At 42.8% G+C, this 23,457-nt stretch overlaps 1 protein-coding gene across 4 annotated transcripts in view; it reads right to left on the bottom strand.

Moving 5' to 3' along the window:
• SORCS2 (sortilin related VPS10 domain containing receptor 2) overlaps positions 1-23,457 on the bottom strand; it is an 843,820-nt gene that overhangs the window by 350,067 nt on the left and 470,296 nt on the right. The gene's annotated exons all lie outside the window — the stretch shown is intronic.

Genomic DNA, 23,457 nt, shown 5'->3' with positions numbered 1-23,457 from the left:
ATGACCCCCTGAAGTCTCTTCCAACCCTAATATTCTATGATTCTATGAAATTGACACTGATATTTTTAGATAAACCTGTGAAAATGCTTATCATCATTGCAGTACCAGAGGCCTCCACTGCAGTACTAATGGCCTCAGGTTATTTACCTAGGGTGTATTTAAAGAGGCTAAATCCTGCTCACCATGAATTTACTGAAAGAAGCTGATTTCAGAGGGAGTGTGTGCACTCAGTGGGAGAAGGATTTAGCACAAGACTGAAAGTAGACTTACTATGAAACTATCTTTACTGAAGACATCCACACATCTGTTTCTTTTTCAGATCATCAGTGCAGTACTGAGACTTAAACAGCAAAGCAAATGCTTGACCTCCAACAGGTTTTAAGCACAAAACTACGCATGTGTGCTACAGCTAAAGGTAGCGTGCACGCATAGCCTTGTTTTCATGGAAGAACTACAATTAGTCAAACCTTTGTGACTATTTTAAGTACGTATCACTGCAGTTACTGAACAAAGCAAACAATTTATCAAATCTATAAGCTAAAAACCTGAACCCTAAACATCCTGGACCAAATCCTGTATTCCTCATTCATGGTTCAGTTGTGCCACATGACCCTCCGTATTTGGGATTTTCCCCTCTGAGGAAGCCCGCTCAGTGCAGCTCAAAGGAGTTCAGGCCATAGGGGGCACTTGCCTCACATGGATAACTCTCGCCCCCAGACAATTCTAGAGGAGCCAGTTGGGTTTATGTGCAAGCCCCTGTGACTTGGGGGCAGAAATAAATCCCATCTCCCAATGGAACAATTTGAAAGAAAATTCAGCAAGATTATTTGATTCCTTATAGCTGCATTCTGCTGTTTTCCTGTTGATCAGCTCTCTCTATTGTCACTTACTCCATATCACTAAAGACAATGGGAACTTGACCGAATACAGCAAGAGTAAAAACTGAGCAAAGAGCCCAGGAGCTCCTTGATTGTATCTTCAAAGGGTAGCTCAAAGCTTAAGCGTTGCTTGAAATTACACCAGTTAGAATGGTCCTCTTGGGACCCCTTTGCTGTGAAATGTCCAGAGCACTGTATGGTTTAGCCATAGCTCCTCCTACCCTGGTCATGTCCTAGTCCAGCGAGGGATGTTTCTGATGCTGGGGAATGGGGAGTAGCTCATACAGAGCCAGCGATGCCCATTTTTCACCACCCAGAGATTCCCCTCAATCAGAAAAATACATAGCTTAGGGCAGCTTTCTGTTTTCTTTGCACTGGCATAAAAGGGATGAAGTCATGGGCCAGGATCTTACCCATGGAAACAACCAACAGGACATTTCCATTAATTCCCTTCTCTCTTCACCAACCCAGAAAAAAAGTAAGGCAGGGACTGTTACATGTTATGTATTTATAATGACTGATCTAGGCTTCTGCACATGCACACATACTCAGCACCCTCATGCATATATTGACATTGCTTTGGGACCAAATTTCAGGTTTATATATTTTTACAGTGATTTCTGTGTGGCTTTGATCCTTTCATTGTACAGTGTTGCATAACCTGCCGCTATACAATGATGTATTTATAAAATAAATGTAATCTGAGCAATTCAGGTTGGACAAACAATTACGTAGAAATCAAATACATAGTGACCATACTGTTTTATATTGTGTCAGTCTAACTAAAATACGGAAAAAAATAAGAATGGACAGACTCTAAACCTAATTTGGTTGAGGTGATGGACAAAACAGTAATTAAAGTTACAACTAAAACCTGCTGGCATCAAGCAGGCATACTGAAATTATACAGAACCAAATGCAAGTCATAGATGGGGAACTAGTGCATTCTGTAGGGAAAGGAATGCCAGGCCACTGACTTGCCCAGGGGCAAGTTCATGACAAAATTCTTTTAAAATTCTCCAATTTTCATAGAGAGATGGTTCCAAGAATCCTGCAAAAGAGCCATCAGAGAGTACCAACTCAGGAGGAACTATGTCTGCATTTGTATCAAGGTAACAACTGAATGATCCAGGCAGAGAAGAACAAGGAAGATAGCCCATTTCAAAGATACTTGTCCAAATATTCCTGCTTAGTCTCACTACTCAGAATAAAAGACCTGAATTAAGTGAATAAAGTTGTCATAAAAGACGAGTGTGACAGGTTTCAATCGGTCCTCCGAGCCCCTAGGGGGCGATGGAGAGTTATGGTCCCACCGGCGGGCCTTAGTCACACCTTTTGGGCACTGGGGAATTAGCGGGAAAGATGTGCTGGCCGGAGTCTGCCGCGCGCCCCTCAGGCAGGGGAGCGCCGGCACGAGTCTGCCGCGCACAGTTCTGCTACCCAAGGCAGGTTGGCCGGGGTAGGGGAACGCAGGCCTACCCAACTCCACTGCGTTCCATCCCAGGGCCCTGACAGTGGCGGGGGCCAAAGGTCCCACCACTCGGTCAGCGGGGTGCCATCCACGTCCGCTGACCAAACACACCCACCACACGGTGCAGTTCTGCCCCTGGGCTACTTCCTCCCTGGTCTCTCAAGCGGGTCTCTCCGGTCCCTCCAGCTCATCCGGGTATTCCGCTGCTGGCAGCTCCAGCTCCCCCTCTGTGTCGGACTCACGCTGGCGCGGGCTACAACTGAACCCTTCCAGGTCCTCCGGGTACTCAGCGGCTGGCAGTCCTGGTCGCCCCAGGCCTTCCTCCCAGTCAGGTTTCTCCTGGCCCAGGGCCTCCCCTGGGTCGGGAGCAGGATCGCGAGGGAGCAGCCAACAGCCTGTGTCTGTCTCCCTCCCTGGTGCTCTCCTCACTGGGCAACGGGCCCCGCCCTTTGTACTTCCTGTCCCACTCCTCCCCTTCCGGGGATTGGCATAAACTTGGTCTGGCCCCGCCCACTCAGGCTGAGAGGGTGGCTCTTTACTCTCTGGTTCGGAGGGAAGCCACCCTGGCTCCCTACAAGGAGGTTATGACTTCTGAGCTATTTCCAGACTAAGGCGAGATCATTTTAAACAGTCAAATTCTTGTATTTTCTGGGACACACTAGCTGTGAAAAAATCAGAGAAGAAGAGTTTCAAGCAGATGTATGGTCTAAATTCATCTTAATATCTGTACTGTGCCCAAGCAGAAGGGTCCAGATTGGCAGAGGTGTTGTGTTAAGGGCTCTTGCTGTATCCACAAAGTTTATTTGGAACTCTGCCTGGAGGGGAGAAGGAATATCAGCATACCTTATGATCTGAACAGCATTCACATTTGCCAGCACAAATGGTTCAAGGAAAAATGAGGATCTTCTGTCTGAATCTGTCAACAACTGGAATTTCTACAATCCAGGGAGAGCAGATCACATGACAAAATCAGAGCATGTGTTCCAACATGCACAAGTTGGACAAGTTTATATTCAGGAAGATTACAGTGCAAGGGTAAACTTCTTACTGTCCTCCCTCCCATGCAATACCATCAGGTCATACTCTCTCTGTCCTTCCAGCTGCAGCATACTTATAGTGACATCCTTCCTCTCTTCACTGAGCAGAATCCAGTTCCCTATCCTTACCACAGCCTTCTTTCACCACACCAGTCACCTTGTCACTCTACCCAAGCTCTGTTATTCTTCCGCACTTCAACATCCTTCCACTATACCAGCAGATTCAGATGGATTCTCATTCATATATGGAAGAGCAGTCAAGTTCCACATGAGGGTCTTCTCTCTTTGGACAACTATTTCTGGGGCAAACGAAATTGTAAAGAAAGCCAGTAGAATCCATGGAGAACCCAACATCTCCTGCTGTCTTCAGTGAATCAACCTACCTTCATCTTGATTTCAATGGAACTATGACAATTTACACTAGCTGAGGATATGCCCCATAGTTGCTCGCCAGGGAAATTTTGTCCTCAGAAAGTGACTGAATACGTCAACTACAAAGTATTACTAGGACATATTTGGATTCTCCCAAAGTTCCAAGTGATATTTAGGAGCATCTTATTTGAAATAAGTTTGCCATCAATGAGTTTGATGGCTTTTTAAAAAAATGAATAGATTTACAGACTATTAAAATAATAGGTACGCCATTATCATAATGGACATGCCACCTGCATATGATAGCTTATAAAAATACAGATGGATGGACAGGGAGCAGTGACTTACAGGACATCCAGAACTTGCTGCTTATGCTGGATTTTGTCACTGAAGGCTAAAAATGGTAACTGCAGCCTTCCTGAGAGCACTCAGGCCTGATCTAAGAAAATTATTAAAACCATCTGCTCATCAATAAACTCATTTTCAGTAAACAAAACATGGGTTAAGAATGTTAACATGATTTTGGAAAATAACTGTTAAAAGATATCATGGAAAATTTTGCAAATAATGGAAAATTTCCAACATAGACTTCTTCTTTTAAAAAACAATGTTTGATTTTATTTAAAAGGCCATTTTTGACAAAAAATAATGCAAAAATTTTCAAATAGCTCTTCTGCATATCACTCCTTTTTAAGTAGGCTCATTACTAGTTAACAACAAAATATATGTAACAGTAAAAATTCAGAACTGGTGCTTGCCTGTGTAACTCTACTTATGTTAAAGTTGCACTTGCTTAACACCGAAGTCTGAAATTCCAGTTCTCTTCTGTCCTCTATTTATGGAGGTGAACTGTCAATATATTAAGCACCACCTGTAGCTTAATGATTCACAGAATCAGTCACAAAAACTACCAAGCCAAATTTCAAAGAGATCCTGTAACAGAGTCATCAGTGGTTCCTCCCCTAGAGAAAGAAGTGGTTCGGGACTATTTAGAAAAGCTGGACGTGCACAAGTCCATGGGGCCGGATGCGTTGCATCCGAGAGTGCTAAAGGAGTTGGCAGATGTGATTGCAGAGCCATTGGCCATTATCTTTGAAAACTCATGGCGATTGGGGGAAGTCCCGGACGACTGGAAAAAGGCTAATGCAGTGCCCATCTTTAAAAAAGGGAAGGAGGAGGATCCTGGGAACTACAGGCCAGTCAGCCTCACCTCAGTCCCTGCAAAAATCATGGAGCAGGTCCTCAAGGAATCAATTCTGAAGCACTTAGAGGAGAGGAAAGTGATCAGGAACAGTCAGCATGGATTCACCAAGGGCAAGTCATGCCTGACTAATCTAATTGCCTTCTATGACGAGATAACTGGTTCTGTGGATGAAGGGAAAGCAGTGGACGTGTTGTTCCTTAACTTTAGCAAAGCTTTTGACACTGTCTCCCACAGTATTCTTGCCAGCAAGTTAAAGAAGTATGGGCTGGATGAATGCACTATAAGGTGGGTAGAACGTTGGCTGGAATGTCGTGCTCAAGGGGTGCTGATCGGTGGCTCCATGTCCAGTTGGCAGCCAGTATCAAGCAGAGTGCCCCAAGAGTTGGTCCTGGGGCCGGTTTTGTTTGATACCTTCATGAATGATCTGGAGGGTGGTGTGGATTGCACCCTCAGCAAGTTTGCAGATGACACTAAACTGGGAGGAGAGAAAGATACTCTGGAGGGTAGGGATAGGATACAGAGGGACCTAGACAAATTAGAGGATTGGGCCAAAAGAAATCTGATGAGGTTCAACAAGGACAAGTGCAGAGTCCTGCACTTAGGACGGAAGAATCCCATGCACCGCTACAGACTAGGGACCGAACAGCGCGGCAGCAGTTCTGCAGAAAAGGACCTAGGGGTTACAGTGGATGAGAAGCTGGATATGAGTCAACAGTGTGCCCTTGTTGCCAAGAAGGCCAACGGCATTTTGGGATGTATACCTAGAGGCATTGCCAGCAAATCAAGGAACGTGATCGTTCCCCTCTATTCGACATTGGTGAGGCCTCATCTGGAGTACTGTGTCCAGTTTTGGGCTCCACACTAAAAGAAGGATGTGGAAAAATTGGAAAGCGTCCAGCGGAGGGCAACAAAAATGACTAGGGGACTGGAACACATGACTTATGAGGAGAGGCTGAGGGAACTGGGATTGTTTAGTCTGCAGAAAAGAAGAATGGGGGGGATTTGATAGCTGCTTTAAACTACCTGAAAGGGGGTTCCAAAGAGGATGGCTCTAGACTGTTCTCAGTGATAGCAGATAACAGAACAAGGAGTAATGGTCTCAAGTTGCAGTGGGGGAGATTTAGGTTGGATATTAGGAAAAACTTTTTCACTAGGAGGGTGGTGAAACACTGGAATGCGTTACCTCGGGAGGTGGTGGAATCTCCTTCCTTAGAAGTTTTTAAGGTCAGGCTTGACAAAGCCCTGGCTGGGATGATTAATTGGCGATCGGTCCTGCTTTGAGCAGTGGGTTGGACTAGATGACCTCCTGAGGTCCCTTCCAACACTGATATTCTATGATTCTATGACCACGTCCAGTTACCTATCCTGGGTGTTCCCGCACAGGCCTCACTTCCTTACTATTTCCGGGAGGTGCGCTGCCCTTTGTGGGCCTTCTTAAGTCTCTCCAGATGGGGGATCAAAATGAAAGCCACAAGCCCTGACATATTCAGGGGTATTCCCTCCCTGTGTTCCCAGCAAAGAGGGGGATCAATGAATCTACAGTGCTGCCAATGATCCAGCACCAGCATAGAGGGGAATTAGGCAACCACTTGGGCTGGTCTCTGAGTCAGACTCAACCTGTCCATCTTACCCTGGGAGTCCGCTGTACTCTCCTCAGGGTCGGGTTTCAGGTCCCCTGGCTAGGAGTTCCCTCTCCAGGTTCAGGAGTCACTCCTACAGTCTGCTGCTTAGGACAATCTTCCTTGTGCACCCCTGGGTGGGGACTGCAACTTCCTCCCTTTTGAAGGCCTCCTCTCTATCATTCAAGATTGACGGGCTAGCCCTACCTTTCTTGTCCATACATCCCAACCCAGCTTCTAATTTTGCACCTGCAATATCCCGAGCAAAATGAGCACAAATTATTGTGTATAACCATGTTATATGATTCTGCAAGGAACGGAGCTGCTCTTGGGAAGTGTTGAGAAGCCATCAGTCTCCACTGACTTAAGTACCTGACGAAGATTATTTGCGCAAACGCTGAAGCTGGAGGCAGCATGGCAAATAGAATGTCCAACTTTGATCATTTTAAGGAAGTTTCAAGTTTAAAAGGACTTCGCATATGCAAACAGCTGTTATTTTTCAGTGTGTAGTGAGGAAAGGATTTCCTGTTACACATATAGATCCTAGCAGATGTAGCTTTTCCAGATGGGAAGGACCCCCACCTCTGGAAGTAACTCTGGAAAGCTGAAGACTGTGTGGTTCCTACCTCCAGGAGGGAGGGAAGCTGTTTTGAGGGAAGAAAACCCTCTTCCAGTAACAAATAGATTTTTTCTTTGTTTGTTTGTTAAACTGAGCTCAGACCAGTGTCGCTATTCTAGGGATTTTGCATGCCTATGAAAACGCACCAGTAAAGAGACAGGTAACATTCCTGATTTTAATGTTTTCAAATATATTGAACATTTTGATCCCCCATCTAGAGAGACATGTAACGTTACTTTAAAAAGCTACTCAGATGTCTTTGGTGGGGATAGGTTGGGTGGAGTCTGCAGCTGGAAATTGCTGATGATCCAAAAGCTCAAAAGAATTCTGGAGCCAGAAAAAAATAACTATGCTTACCATGCCAGATAAATTCCCCTGAGCTCTCTCTCCTTTCTAAAACCCGTGAAGTAGGTGTTTCAAGGACACAAATTAGTTTAAAATGCCCATGTGTTCAACTGGCGCAAAGAGTGAAGAAGGATTTTTAAAAGTGTTACACAGATAAGTGTTGCTTATTTGTACTGGATGTGATTTCTGCTTTTGCTTTACCAAGGGACTGGAACTTTACAAGCCACAGTGAGAAGCTGTGAAGGATTAACTCAACTGATTTCTTAGATCAGGCCTGAGCTGCTGCTCTCAGGAACACTGCAGATAACATGTTTAGCTTTCAGTGAGAAATTCCAGCATAAGCAGCAAATTCTGGATGCCTTATAAGTCACTGCTCCCTGTCCATCTGTGCTAAAGGGTATGAATTTCCCACAAACACACACACACTTTTTTTTAATGCAGCACAACTTAATGAAGTGGGATTCAGGAATCAAAAGCACAAAAGCCTTCAGCATTCAAGGCACGTTCCATTCAAGACATAGAAGCAGAGATAAAGCCACCAGATTTTCAGAACTGCATTATTACTCATGTACAAACTCAGGCACCAGCAACAACCTTTTTCTGACAGGCCACAGAGATAGTACTGACTGCTTTAAAAGTGTATGTCCCCACTGAAATATATGCCATTCTCCCGGATGGGTTTTCTTAAAGAAAAATCACCTCTCTCAGTAATAACACCATGTTGAAATAACACTCATCTAAAGGAAATAATAGGATTACAGCAAGGACAGCACAGTGTATTTTTAACTTATGACAGGTGTATTGATGTGAGCTCCAGCAATATCTAGGAAAAGCTTCCAAGAAGTCTAGAGATGGGCCTTCACCAAACCAGCGATCTGAACAACTCTAAAGTTGGGAACGACCCCATTTGGGCTAGAATTAGTACTAGAAGTAGTATACTAGAATAAGTATAGTTATATACATTCTACACTGAGGATTCACATAATAACCACTCAATATTACTCACGTTTCATTTTGTCAGTCATTTTTATTATTTAAATATATAAACTGTTACTTATTAGTATTTTATTCAAAGTTTAATAATAAAACTGCAGAGAGACTTCTAGTTTCCAATTTAATAAATCACTAACATTTCAGTCACAAATGTTTGCTCTCCATTTTTCATCTATTCTCAAGAAAAGCACACTGGGAAACGAAAGGGGGGGTCACTTATAAATGCGTTTCCTGACATGCCCTCTTCTACTTTGTCCCTTTGAGGGTTAACTCTAGCTTTCTTTCAGCCAAAGGAATCTCTATGGCGAAGAGGGCTTCTGTCAAATGGCAGATTTCTGTGGAATCCAGGAAAATTACAATGGAGATGTTTCAAGAGACACAAGGATTATTCAGCAAGCCAAAATTGAAAGCATTTTAAAATAGGGCTGTCAAGCGATTAAAAAAATTAATTGCAATTAATCACACTGTTAAACAATAATAAAATGCCATTTATATTAATGTTTTGGATGTTTTCTACATTTTCAAATATATTGATTTTAATTACAACACAGAATACAAAGTGTGCAACGCTCACTTTATATTTGTTTTTGATTATTTTTGATTATAAGTATTTGCACTGTAAAAAAACAAAAGAAATAGTATTTTTCAATTCACCTAATACAAGTACATAGGTAATCACTGCTTTGTAGTGCAATCTCTTTATCGTGAAAGTTGAACTTACAAATGTAGAATTATGTACAAAAAACTGCATTAAAAATAAAACCGTGTAAAATTTTGGAGCCTGCAAGTCCGCTCAGTCCTACTTCTTGTTCAGTCAATTACTCAGAACAACAAGTTTGTTTACATTTGCAGGAGATAATGCTGCCCATTTCTTGCTTACACTGTCACCTGTAAGTGAGAACAGGAGTTCTCATGGCACTGTTCTGGCCGGCGTTGCAAGATATTTATGTGCCAGATATGCTAACCATTCGTGCTTCAACCACCATTCCAGGGGAAATGCGTCCATGCTGATGATGGGTTCTGCTCGATAACAATTCAAAGCAGTGCGAATCCATGCATGCTCATTTTCATTATCTGAGTCAGATGCCACCAATAAAAGGTTGATTTTCTTTTTTAGTGCTTCGGGTTCTATAGTTTCCATATCGTAATGTTGCTCTTTTAAGACATCTGAAAGCATGCTCCACTCCTCATCCCTCTCAGATTTTGGAAAGCACTTCAGATTCTTAAACCTTGGGACGAGTGCTGTAGCTATCTTTAGAAATCTCATATTGGTACCTTCTTTGTGTTTTGTGAAATCTGCGTGAAAGTGTTCGTAAAATGAACCACATGTGCTGGGTCATCATCCGAGACTGCTATAACATGAAATATATGGCAGAAAGTGGGGACATAATTCTCCCCCAAAGCGTTCAGTCACAAATTTAATTAATGCATTATTTTTTTAATGAGCGTCATCAGCATAGAAGTATGTCCTCTGGAATGGTGGCCAAAGCATGAAGGGGCATACGAATGTTTAGCATATCTGGCACGTAAATATCTTGCAAAGTCAGCTACAAAAGTGTCATGCAAATGCCAGTTCTCACTGTCTCATGACATTGTAAATAAGAAGAGGACAGCGTTATCTCCTGTAAATATAAACAAACTTGTTTGTTTTAGCAATTGGCTGAACAAGAAGTAGGACTGAGCGGACTTGTAGGCTCTGAAGTTTTACGTTGTTTTGATTTTGAGTGCAGTTATGTAACAAAAAAATGTACATTTGTAAGTTGCACTTTCACAACAAAGAGATTGCACTACAGTACTTGAATGAGGTGAATTGAAAAATACTATTTCTTTTGTTTATCATTTTACAGTGCAAATATTTGTAATAAAAATAATATACACTTTGACTTCAATTACAACACAGAATAGAATATATATGAAAATGTAGAGAAACATCCAAAATATTTAATAATTTCAATTGGTATTCTATTGTTTAACAGTGCGATTAAAGCTGCGATAAATCGCAATGAATTTTTTGTAATTGGGATAATTTTTTTTTAGTTAATCGCATGAGTTAACTGTGATTAATTGACAGCCCTATTTGAAAAACAATGAACAATAGATATACTGCTCTTTTCATGCTGGCTTTTAGCTAGGAGTTAATAATAACTTAAAGATGCTGTGGGAAAAGTCTAGTGATAGCTGAGCATCTCATGATTCAATTCAGATGTACATTACAGTACTATGGAAAGCTGCCTCTTTTTGTAAATGTACATGCTCATTTATACAAATAACGTGACAGGCTTATTGGATCTGTTCCCATCTAAACTGGTGATCTGGACAATTTGTTTGAAAACTCCCAGATAATACTGCATTCTCATTTTCTCCCCCCTTGGCTAATTGTCCAGCCATACTCAAGAATGGCTAAGTAACATTTCTATTTCAATTAAATATCACCTTCTTCTTCTTGTTCTTCTTAGTATCATGGTTATAGGGCTACCTGCAAGTCTGTCTCCTTCCTGGTCTCTCTGAGCGTATGCCCTCAGGTGTCAGGCCTTGTTCCTTGTCCATTCCCAGGCTTTTGTCAAAAACCAGTTCTGGAACTTGGGGCTTAGAATCATAGAATCATAGAATATCAGGGTTGGAAGGGACCCCAGAAGGTCATCTAGTCCAACCCCCTGCTCGAAGCAGGACCAATTCCCAGTTAAATCATCCCAACCAGGGCTTTGTCAAGCCTGACCTTAAAAACCTCTAAGGAAGGAGATTCTACCACCTCCCTAGGTAACGCATTCCAGTGTTTCACCACCCTCTTAGTGAAAAAGTTTTTCCTAATATCCAATCTAAACCTCCCCCACTGCAACTTGAGACCATTACTCCTCGTTCTGTCATCTGCTACCATTGAGAACAGTCTAGAGCCATCCTCTTTGGAACCCCCTTTCAGGTAGTTGAAAGCAGCTATCAAATCCCCCCTCATTCTTCTCTTCTGCAGGCTAAACAATCCCAGCTCCCTCAGCCTCTCCTCATAACTCATGTGTTCCAGTCCCCTAATCATTTTTGTTGCCGTTCGCTGGACTCTCTCCAATTTATCCACATCCTTCTTGAAGTGTGGGGCCCAAAACTGGACACAGTACTCCAGATGAGGCCTCACCAATGTCGAATGCTTCTCTACACTTAAAACACTGCAGCATGGGGCAAGATATATATGGTAAATGTACTCATGAAGATTGTCACTGTATCAGCCACCAGAGAGGAGTGTACAGTAAAACTGGGCAAATAACTAATTTTTCAGTCCAGTGGCAGTTCCAGGAAAATAAATCAATAAACAAATTGCTTGGGATCTAACCAAATCTGGAATGTTTCAGTGACTTGAAAAGGTCGATTTCAAGTCTGTTCCACAGCAAGGATTTGAAACTGGGATTTTCCACAATCCAAATGAGTACCCTATGTACTGGATTAAAAGTTATAAGGGAGGTGGGCAGCATTATCACCATTCATGGTTAAAACTATTAGTATGAAATTTGCAAATTGTTTTGGGTTGACCAAAATTGCATTTTTCATCAAATAAACTATTAGTCCACAAATTTTGCCCTGCAGAGACCAGCAAAGGACCAGCAGCAACTCCCAGATTTCCCTATGTTCCTGTCATTTTACTGACAAGAACATAGATTTAAGGCTAGTCTTCTTTAGAACAAGGAACTTTAATTCCAAAATATCTGCTTAGAAAATAAAAAAAATTAATATAGTTGCAAGTGGCCATTCCAATTCTGAATTCCTGACATTTTGATCTTTTGGGGGATTTGGAACTAAGATTTTTAGAAAACACTCTTAATTTGACTGTCCCCAGTGAGAAAAAAAGGAGCACTCTTGCTATTGCACTGAAAAGTTGATAGGTTAGGTAGGACTTCCATTTGGAAGTAGCTGTTTTGCCATACTTCATCAAAATATCAGGTATGCTGGACAGCACACATTGGAAGGCAAAGACCAGAACATACTTTAAGTACAGCAAGTAAGGGGTCTTTAAATCGAATAATCATAGTGCTGTACAGTGGCATTGCTAGTGGCAAAGAAGACAGGGCCAAATCCTTCTCTCAGATGACAGATATGTATCATGTAGCTGATATTTTCTTAGTAATTTCAGATTTAGAGCTAAAGAAACATACAGAAGTGGGTCAGGCTAGCACATCCCCAAGTTAGAACAGGTTAGACAAACATCTGTTCAGGGATGGTCTAGGTACATTTAATCATACCCCAGCCTGGGTGGGGGGATAAATGGGGCGACCTCTTGAAGTCCTTTCCAGTTCTACATTTCTATTATTTCTATAATGCGATCTTCAATGTACATGAAAAAGTCGAGACGGGTTAAGTTTTAGTTTAAGTAGTAGAGAATCCAGCATCTCATCTATTAAGGTCTCACCTGGGAATGGAGTTTACAGCCACTTTAAAAGCATAAATAAAATACCACTGTTGATAATTCATACAGCACTATATAAAGTGATAAATATTAATTTGCTTTCTCTGGTGCCATAAAAATGTTAACTGGATCAGAAAATGTGGGAGGAAGTTGACTGTTATGCATAAAAATTTTAATATATATAGACTCTGCTTCAGAAGGTCAGCCTATTTCTGGACTTACTGAGTTGGAAAAAAAAAACCAAGTGGTTTCACATAACTACTTGCTCAGTACCTAAAAAGATGAAAATGAGCACTTCAAATCCATCTTCATTATAATGCCTTTCATAAGTCCCATCCATTTTGGGGGTGATGGGGAGCAGAGTATACTGAAAAAAAGGCCTCAGGGCTATAAAGCAATTTTTCAACATTTCTTTTACTAACGAGATTGCTGAAGAACAGAATAGTGCTTACATCTCTTGTATCTCTTCCAGTATTATTACTCCTGTGTGACTGATGTGATTGATAATAAGTAATTAACAGATATATTCTTGTTAATCAACACCCCATGTTTGTAGCTCCTCTAGAATGTTTACAATAATCTGCCACAGAAAAACGCTAGTTCAGTCTCACTGCTTTTTATTTACACTAATGTGCACAACTGAAAGTCCTGCTGATCAAATTCTACTTCTCTGTTAACACCCAGGCAGCACCAGGGAACTCAGTGAAGCTGTACGGATGTTCTTGAGGGAAGAATTTGGCATTATGTTTTTAATGAGGTATCTTGTAATATCTGTTTCTCTGAACAAGACAGGTGAGTATTTGTGTAACGAACATTTCTGCTTGCAACAAGAACTCTCAGGAAAAAAGACAGAGTTGGTGATCTTGTAATAAACTAACTTAAGTATGCGTGTGCATCTTCTTTTAGTGACTGGCCTCCGCAACTATAATAACTTGCTACCTATCCTCAGATAAAAGGAGATATTCTTTAGCTTGAGCTGCAGTGGTTTGCACTCTTGGGGGTGAAGGTCCTGGCTTCAATTTGCACTTATGACTGCTGTGGTTGTATACATGTGGCCACAGCTTGTTACACTTTGAAAGAGAAGGGGATATTCAACAAAATTGAAAGATGCAAATTCAAAACTGAAAAAGAAATACTTTGTAATTTGACTGTGGAACTCATTGCCACAGGATGTTGTTGAATTTAGGAAGATTCAAGAAGGGATTTGATGTTTATATGGATAACAAAAATATTCAGGGTTATAATAGTTAAATGCTAACAAAAAGACTATTGGAGGAGAGATAAAACCTCATGTTTCAGGGTATAAACCAATCCCTAGCTATTAGGAATAGGAGGAGACCTTCAGGATAGGGGTACAGATTACCCCACATCTGCCTGCCTTCTGTGTGGCTTCTTACATCTTCTACTGAAGCATCTGGTACTTGACACAGTTGGAGACAGGGGACTGCCTGGAAGAAATATAGGTCTGATGCAGTATGACAATTCCTACATTTCTAATTTAAAGAAAAGTAATTTCACGTTTAAGCTATTGTAACTGACAAAACGATTCTAACTGACTGTGTTTACTCAATACCTTGAGATCTCAGTCTGAATCACTATGAATTCCTGTCCTGCAACAAGATGAAATGGTTACTTACTGTAACTGTGGTTCTTTGAAATGTGATGCAGACGTGTATTCCACTTAGGTGTGTGTGTGCCCAGTGTGCCGGAGCTGGCGACTTTTGCCTAGCAGTACCCATGGAGGGGCAGCGCTTGCACCTCATGGTTGTGGTCCCTCCCCTGGTTATGTGAGGTGGCACTGCCCTAATCCCCCTCAGTTCGATAGATGCGATATCATCATAATGGTCCAAAAATGTATGAATGGATGACCATGTGGCCACCCGGCAAACGTTCAACATCGAAATGTCACTGAGGAACACTCTTAACATTGCTTGCGCACTCATCAAATGAGCTCGTATTGGCTGAGGGGGCATAGCCAAAGCTATATCATATGCAGTCTTCACACAAGATGTTATCCATCTAGAGATGGTCTGTAGACCGCTTGCCCCTTCATGCAGTCTGCAGATGACACAAACAGGTGAAGCAAAGAAATGGTTCAGTCCTATCCAAATAAAAGACTAGACATCATTTACCATCCAAAGTATGGAGGTACTGTTCCTCATGGATGAATGAAGCTAAGGGAAGAATACAGGTAAATACATTGCCTGGTTCACATGAAAGTGAGAGACCATTCTGGATAAAAAACTTTGAGTATGGTCATAAGGTTACCTTGTCTTTGGAGAACTGTGTGTAAGGAGGCCCTGCCATTACAGCCTGCAACTCAGACACCGACCTTGCAGATGTAATGGCTACCAGAAACATGGTTTTCTGACACAAGAGGTGCAGTGGACAGGATTCTAGGGGTTTGAATGGAGGGCCCATTAGAGCTACCAAAACCATGTTTATGTCCCACAGGGGGACTGGTTCTTGGACTTCAGGGTATATATGGAGAAGCCCTTTTAGAAATATCACCATAGCATTGGCAAAGACTGATTTGTTATGAATAGGAGGATGAAATGCTGATATTGCAGCCAGATGAACTCTCAGTGAACTGATCGCAAGTCCAGATTTATGAAGCCGTAACAGGTACTCCAAGATGTCCTGAATAGAAGCCCGGGCTAGTTGGATCCCCCAGGCAAAGGACCACACCAAAAATCTCTTCCACTTTGCTAAGTAAGTCATCCTGATAGAGGGCTTTCTACTGTTGAGTAGGACTTCTTGGACAGCCACCAAGCACTGCTATTCTTCTTCATTCAACCATGCAGCTGCCATGCCATGAGGTGCAAGGAGTTGAGCATGGGATGGCAAGCATGGCCATGGTTTTGAGTGAGCAGGTCAGAATGGGGGGAACTGGTATGGGAGGCTGAATCATAAGTGCAAGAAGTTTGGAGAACAAGCACTGTCTCTGCCGGGGCTATCAGGATAAGCTTGGTCCAATTGGCTTTGAACTTGAGAATGACCTGATAGATTCTGGAGGAAAAGGCATACAGGAGAATCAATCACCAGCAGCAATGGAAGGCATTGGAGAGGGAGCCCGGAGTGAGGCCTCCCAAGAGCAGAACAGGCGAGATTTCCAGTTTTTCATTGTGGCTAATAGGTTGATCGTGGAAATGCCCCACACTGTGAAGATGACCTGGAGGACACTCATCTTCAGAGACCACTCATGACTCAGAGAAAAATACCTCCTGAGATGGTCCACAAGAAGATTTGGCACCCTGGTTAAATGTACAACTATCAGAGTAACATCCTCCTCATTGCAAAATTGCCACAGATTGATCACTTCTAGGCAGAGTGACCTGGAGTGTGCTCTCTCTTGTGGAATTTAACAAGGTCCCAATTAGCTCAATTTTTGAGTGGGAGACAAGGTTGACTTTCCAGTGTTTAGAATGAGAACCAGAGGGTCAAGCAAGCATAATGTGGTGCTAACATGAGCAAGAACTTCCTCTCTGGATCTGCCCCTCATTAACCAGTCATTGAGGTATGGGAAGATGTGGATTCCCTGTCTCCTGAGATATGCTGTAACCATGACCATGCACTTGGTGAAGACTCTGGGAGCAGCAGGGAGGCCGAAAGGCAGGACTGTGTACTGAAAAATGGCACTGTCCTACAATGAAGTGAATACACTTCCTGTGGCTCAGCAGAATTGGCACATGAAGTAGGTGTCCCGGAGGGCCAGACCAGCGAATCAGTTATTCTGAGATAATGCAGGGAGTATAGTAGAACGAGTGACCATTGGGAACCTTATATATCTCATATGTTTGTTGAGGCTGAGAAAGTTGATGGTGGGTCTCATCCTACCCTTGTATTTGGGTAGCAGGAAATACTGGGAGTAGAAGCCGTGACCCCAGTGTTCCGGTGGAACCTCCTCCACCACTCCTGGTGCCAGCAAAAAGCTGACCTGCTTGATGAGCAGACTCTCATGAGAAGGGTCCCTGAAAAGGGACAGGGAGGAAGGGTGGGGAGGAGGGGTGGAGATAAACTGATTGGCATAACCCAAACTGATAATGTCTAGGACCCAGTTGTCAGAAGTAATCAGGCCCCAAGTGCTGTAAAAGTGCACCAGTCTGTCCCCAAAGGGGCAAGGGGATGAGGAGGGAGGAGCAATGACTGGAACAGTGCTCTGGACCAATGAGTCAAAATGGGCTTTGACAATGCTGGGTAGGCTGGCCCAACCCTGAGTGTGACAGCTTTTCCTTGTGGGAGCTACCCATCTTTTTAGGGTAATCCCACTGCTTCAAGGGAAAGGGCTGCTCAAAGGTAATCTGCTGCTAAGCATCATAGCGGCACCTCTGTGCCAGTGAGTTGTAAACCCCAAAGGATCTCAGGATAGCCCTAGAGTCCTCAAAGGAGTGAAGTATGTGATCGGTCTTCTCCAAGCACAGGGTTCTACCATCGAAAGGCAAGTCCTCGATGGCCCACCTAACTTTCTGGAATTTAGCAAACAGGAAGCCCTCTGCATGCTGAACACAGAGGCCATCATCCTGGCCAAAGTGGCTACAATGTCCAGGGCAGATTTCAAGGATGTTCTGGTCACCAAGTAGTCTTCTTTCACAAAAGCCCAAAACTCTTCCCGTGAAGCCTCAGGCAGCTGGTCTGCAAACTTGTATACAGCTGTCCAATTTAAAAAGTCGTATTTAAGACCAACACCAACTAAATCATCCCAGCCAGGGCTTTGTTAAGCCTGACCTTAAAAACCTGTAAGGATGGAGATTCCACCAACTCCCTAGGTAACCCATTCCAGTGCTTCATCGCCCACCTACTGAAATAGCGTTTCCTAATATCCAAACTAATATCCAAATACTAATATCCAAACTCCCCCACTGCAACTTGAGACCTCTGTTTCTTGTTCTAACATCTGCCACCACTGAGAACAGCCTAGCTCCATCCTCTTTGGAACCCCCCTTCAGGTAGTTGGAACCCCCCTTCAGATAGCAGTTGAAGGCTGCTATCATATCCCCCCTCACTCTTCTCTTCTGCAGACTAAATAAGCCCAGTTTCCTCAGCCTCTCCTCGTAAGTCATGTGCCGCACCCCCGGATCATTTTCGTTACCCTCCGCTGGACTCTCTCCAATTTGTCCACATCGCTTCTGTAGTGAGGGTACCAAAACTGGACACAATACTCCAGGTGCGGCCTCACTAATGCCGAGTAGAGGGGAATAATCACTTCCCTTGATCTGCTGGCAATGCTCCTACTAATACAGCCCAATATGCCATTGGCCTTCTTGGCAACAAGGGCACATTGCTGACTCATATCCAGATCCTCGTCACTGTAATCCTCAGGTCCTTTTCTGCAGAACTGCTGCTTAGCCAGTCGGTCCCCAGCCTGTAGCGGTGCATGGGATTCTTCCTTCCTAAATGCAGGACTCTGCACTTGTCCTTGTTGAACCTCATCAGATTTCTTTTGGTCCAATCCTCCAATTTGTCTCGGTCACTCTGGACCCTAGCCCTACCCTCCAGCATATCTACCTCTCCCCCCAGCTTAGTGTCATCTGTGAACTTGCTGAAAGTGCAACTAGTCCCATCATCCAAATCATTAATAAAGATGTTGAACAAAACCGGCCCCAAGACCAACCCCTGGGGCACTCAGCTTGATACCAGCTGCCAACTAGCTATCAAGCTGTTGATCACTCCCCTTTGAGCCTGACAATCTAGCCAGCTTTCTATCCACCTTATAGTCAATTCATCCAATCTATACTTCTTTAACCTGCTGGCAAGAATACTGTGGGAGACCATATCAAAAGCTTTGCTAAAGTCAAAATATATCACATCCACCGCTTTCCCCAGTTATCTCATCGTAGAAGGTAATCAAATTAGTCAGGCATGACTTGCCCTTGGTGAATCCATGTTGACTGTTCCTGATCACCTTCCCCTCCTCCAAGTGCTTCAAAATGGATTCCTTGAGGACCTGCTCCATGATTTTGCTGGGGACTGAAATGAGGCTGACCATTCTGTAGTTCCCCAGGTTCTTTTTCTTCCCTTTTTAAAATATGGGCATTATATTTGCCTTTTTCTAATCATCCAGAACCTCCCCCGATCGCCATGAATTTTCAAAGATAATGGCCAATGGCTCTTCAATCACATCAGGCATAATCACATAATGCACCCGTGGATGTATTAGATTGGGACCTACGGACTTGGGCATGTCCAGCTTTTCAAAATAATCCTTAAGCTGTTCTTTCACCACTGAGGGCTGCTCACCTCCTCCCCATACTGTGTTGCCCAGTGCAGCAGTCTGGGAGCTGACCTTGTCTGTGAAGTCCGAGGCAAAAAAAAGCATTGAGTACTTCAGCTTTTTCCACATCACCTGTCACTATGTTGCCTCCCCCATTCAGTAAGGGTCCCGCACTTTCCCTGACCTTCTTCTTGTTGCTAACATACCTGTAGAAACCCTTCTTGTTACCTTTCACATCCCTTGCTATCTGCAACTCCAATTGTGCCATGGCCTTCCTGATTACAGCCCCTGCATGCTCGAACAATATTTTTATTCTCCTCTCTAGTCATCTAGAATGATCTGCAGATTGAACAATGCTCTTTGAGGTGGGCCTCACCAAGACAAAGCAGGCACCGTTGCTACAGATTGCTCCCCCACACGAAGGGCAGTCTTTAATCCCCAGTGAGGGCATCACCAGGAAGAGCAATACTACTAGAACAAACACACACTAAACTAACACTAATACCAACTAAATACAATAAATGCTAGTCTAAGACTAACTGCAAGGTTGTGAGGTTACAACCACACAGAGCTCCAACTCTGGCCAGGGGTGGTAAGAAGAAACTGCGGGAGGTTGGCATGGTGCCACCTCATATTGCCCGGGGAAGGGCTATGGCCATGAGGCATGAGTACCACCCCTCTACAGGTAATGTTAGGCAAGAGTCTCCAGCTCTGGCACACTGGGCACACACCCACCGAAAGTGGAATACAGGTCTGCATCTACCTCAAAGCAGAAATAATTACCTGTGTTGTAAACCACCTGCCTCAGAAGTGTCTGCCCATTAGCCAGGTTGCCACATTGTATTAAAGGTCATTACAATATTCAGATAGTTTTGTAACAAGATCAGATAGTCGAAACACACATTAAAACTACAATAAGTGAGTGTCACCTGGATCATCATTTTGTAAAGCAGACTAGTAAAGTATGTAATTAATATGAGGAGGAGGCACATTTCGGAAGCTCTGTTGAAGTTACCAGGGTGACTGGGGGAATTCAAATGCCCCATAATCACTTCAGCAGGATTTGTTTCTGTTTTTTTCTACTGACAAGAGTCATCACCTCCTAATAGCTTTATCCAGTTGCTGAATCTTTTTTATACATTTTGTTTAGAACTTTGTGTGGCCAAATCATCTCTAAGTTCCTTTAAATTCTCAGTAGTCCTTCTCCTGTAACTGCAGTGACACCTGGTGAGGGCAGAACTGATCAACAATAGATGGGCCTGCTGTTGAACTTGGCAAGTAGGCATAAAACCCCAGCAGATAGGGTTGTTGGGGTTTTTTTCTTGTTTTTTTTCTTTATGCTTTCAATAGCAACTCTTCCAAGTCCTTCACCAGGCATAAATCCAAAAGAGATCCAGAAACAAGATAAACAGTGCAGTGTCATCACTACAACTCTTAAAATAAGAGGACAGAACCTATTCTGCAAGTCTCAGCTAGACCATTAGCAGCAGATGAGGCAGTGAAGTGTTCCTTTAAATTATGCAGACAGATTACACAGGCCATCCATGGCAAATGCAGCACATTTTGCCCTGCGTCACGACTCACCAGGAAGCAGTATCGAAGCACAAATACAGCCTCTTCTGTAACAGTTTCAAAACTGAGAACATGACATTTCATAGCGGCAAGTTTAGAACCAAGCTATTTTGATGGCACTTAACACACTCACATGGACCCACAGCATCTCTACAGTGTGATAATGACCGTTCTAAAAATATAATCAAGAGATAAATAGAGGGACGATTTGGTGCAGCCAAGACGCTTTTTTTTTTTAAATGCCATCCTGGATCCTGTTTATACAAAAAGTCTCAGTGAGAAATGCTCACAGCTGACATCATGCTGTACAGGGTGTCAGGGCTGATAGGCAATAGTGACACCCTAATACATTCATTCCCTTGATGATGACTAACTGCTCTTTATGGAAACTCAGTCCACCATAAATTGCTGCCATGCAATTCTAAATGGGAGTGAAAACAACCCCCACAGAATAAGATTTGCTCACTACAGTAAAGATAATACGAAGCACTAAGAGAGCTGAAAACCTCAATCCCAAAATAATATCTGGCATTAAAAGAGACAGTAGGTGGGTGGGTGGGGGACGGCAGAAGTAGAATGACCCTGATTCCTGCTAAAGCGTGTGAATTCTCACTATAGAAGCAAAGATTATTATATACACTACAGCTCTTCCAGGATATCTAGGTACCATTCAGGAGCTACCCACAGTGGTAGAGACTGTGTAACAAAACCGGGTTCTGCAGATAACCAACACAATTACTGATTAACTCACAAAGGGAACTTGTCTAAAGCTTTTCTAGGGTGAAATCCTGGCCCCACTGAAATCAGTGAGAGTTTTGCCATTGACTTCAGTGGAACCAGGATTTCACTTCTGGTCTTTCTTCCAGCTATGAGAGTAAGGCCTGTGTTTCTGGAACTGAAAGACCACACAAAAGAACTTGCTATACCAAATATCTACGCAAACAGGCAAGGCCAATATATCACAATGGGTATGAGGAGTCGAACATTCTCAAACTTAGATGTTTGGATCTGGATTGCAACTTGGTGGCTGCAGTCCCACACATGTGATGGGCTTTCAGTTTGCACAGTAGCATGTGAACTATTTGTTTGTTTGTTTTGGGGCATCTGTTTTCACGGATTCATAAACTGATTTTCGTTTTTAGCTTTTGGTTTGAATGTACTCCAAACCCAAAGGAAAATTCAGTCAAAACTAAAGGAAATTTCACCTTGGTTTACATGGCAAATAGCAAGTTTTACATAGATTCCACACAAAACCATAGATCAGTGCAGGTTCACCAGATGTTATAAAAACAGAGATTAGAAGCTGGCCAGGAGGTAATTCAGGGAATATCTAAGGACTGAACAGAGACTGCAAGATTTGGCTTGTAAATTCTGGGGCCCTGAAAAAATACTCCAACCAATGCCTAGATAGCTTTTTGGTTCTATATAATTCTTGTATTGAACTGAACTTGATGTCCTACTCTGGAAAAAATTCTGAGTACTCTGAATTTTTTTCCAGAGTAGTACATGAAGGAAACACATTTATAACAAATCTTCTTTAATGACTCATTTAATCACTGTGGAAACTTCAACAGATCTCTCTCAATTGACAAGAGAGGCATGTTTAACACACATATTCTACAGTACTTTCCAAAAAACACCTACACTATCTTTATATCTGCCTAGATGCTTGACAAAGCTGAAAACGATGGCATCATAAACATACAGCTAAGGGTAGCATAAAATCCCTCCTTTACCTGTAAAGGGTTAAGAAGCTCAGATAACCTGGTTGGCACCTGACCAAAAGGACCAATAAGGGGGAAAGATAATTTCAAATCTATGGGGGAAGGTTTTTGTTGTGTGCTTCTTTGTGTTCTCTCCAGGACAGCGAGGAACCAGGGCAGGGAAAATACATCTCCTAAAGCCATACCTGAACTAAGCATCTAAGATTACAAATTGTAAGTAATAGGAAGGAAATGCGTTAGATTATTTTTTGTTTTAGCTTGTGAATTTTCCCTAGGCTAAGAGGGAGGCTTATTCCTGGGTTGTTTTTTTTTGTTTTTTTTTTGTAACTTTAAAGTTTTGCCTAGTGAGGAATCCTCTGTGTTTTGAATCTGATTACCCTGTAAAATTACCTTCTATCCTGATTGTACAGAGGTGCTTCTTTTACTTTTTCTTCATAATAAAGTTCTCCTTTTAAGAACTCGATTGGTTTTTAGTATCCTAAAAATCCAAGGGACTGGTCTGTGCTCACCTTGTTTACTCTCAAGCCTCCCTAAGAAAGGGGGTGAAGGGATATTTTGGGGAAATAGGAAATCTAAGTGGTTCTTTTCCTAAATCGTTGTCTAACTCACTTCCTGGTGGCAGCGATACCGTTCCAAGGACAAGGAAGAATTTGTGCCTTGGGGAAGTTTTTAACCTAAGCTGGTAGAGATAAGCCTAGGGGGTCTTTCCTGCAGGTCCCCACATCTGTATCATAGAGTTCAGAGTGGGGCAGGAACCCTGACAGATGGTTATTTTGCTCAGCCACTTATGATGAGAAGAAAAAATTTAAGGGGCATTTCAACTGGCATAATTAGTCCCTTCACATGTCCACTCCCACCCTTTGTGGTATTTTCAGGATTTCTTAGAGCATGAAGTAAAACATCACATCCTGATCTAACTAAAGGCAGAGTGTGGCAGTCAATTATATGACACAAAAGCAGGGCATCAGATATCAAACACTGGCACAGGCAAATGTCATAGTATTGCAAAGCTATGGAACACCAAA

Source organism: Lepidochelys kempii, chromosome 4 (genome assembly GCF_965140265.1).
Source record: "Lepidochelys kempii isolate rLepKem1 chromosome 4, rLepKem1.hap2, whole genome shotgun sequence".
Lineage (NCBI taxonomy): Eukaryota > Metazoa > Chordata > Testudines > Cheloniidae > Lepidochelys > Lepidochelys kempii.
Note: the sequence above shows the minus strand (reverse complement) of the source record. Positions and strands in the feature narration are given on the sequence as shown.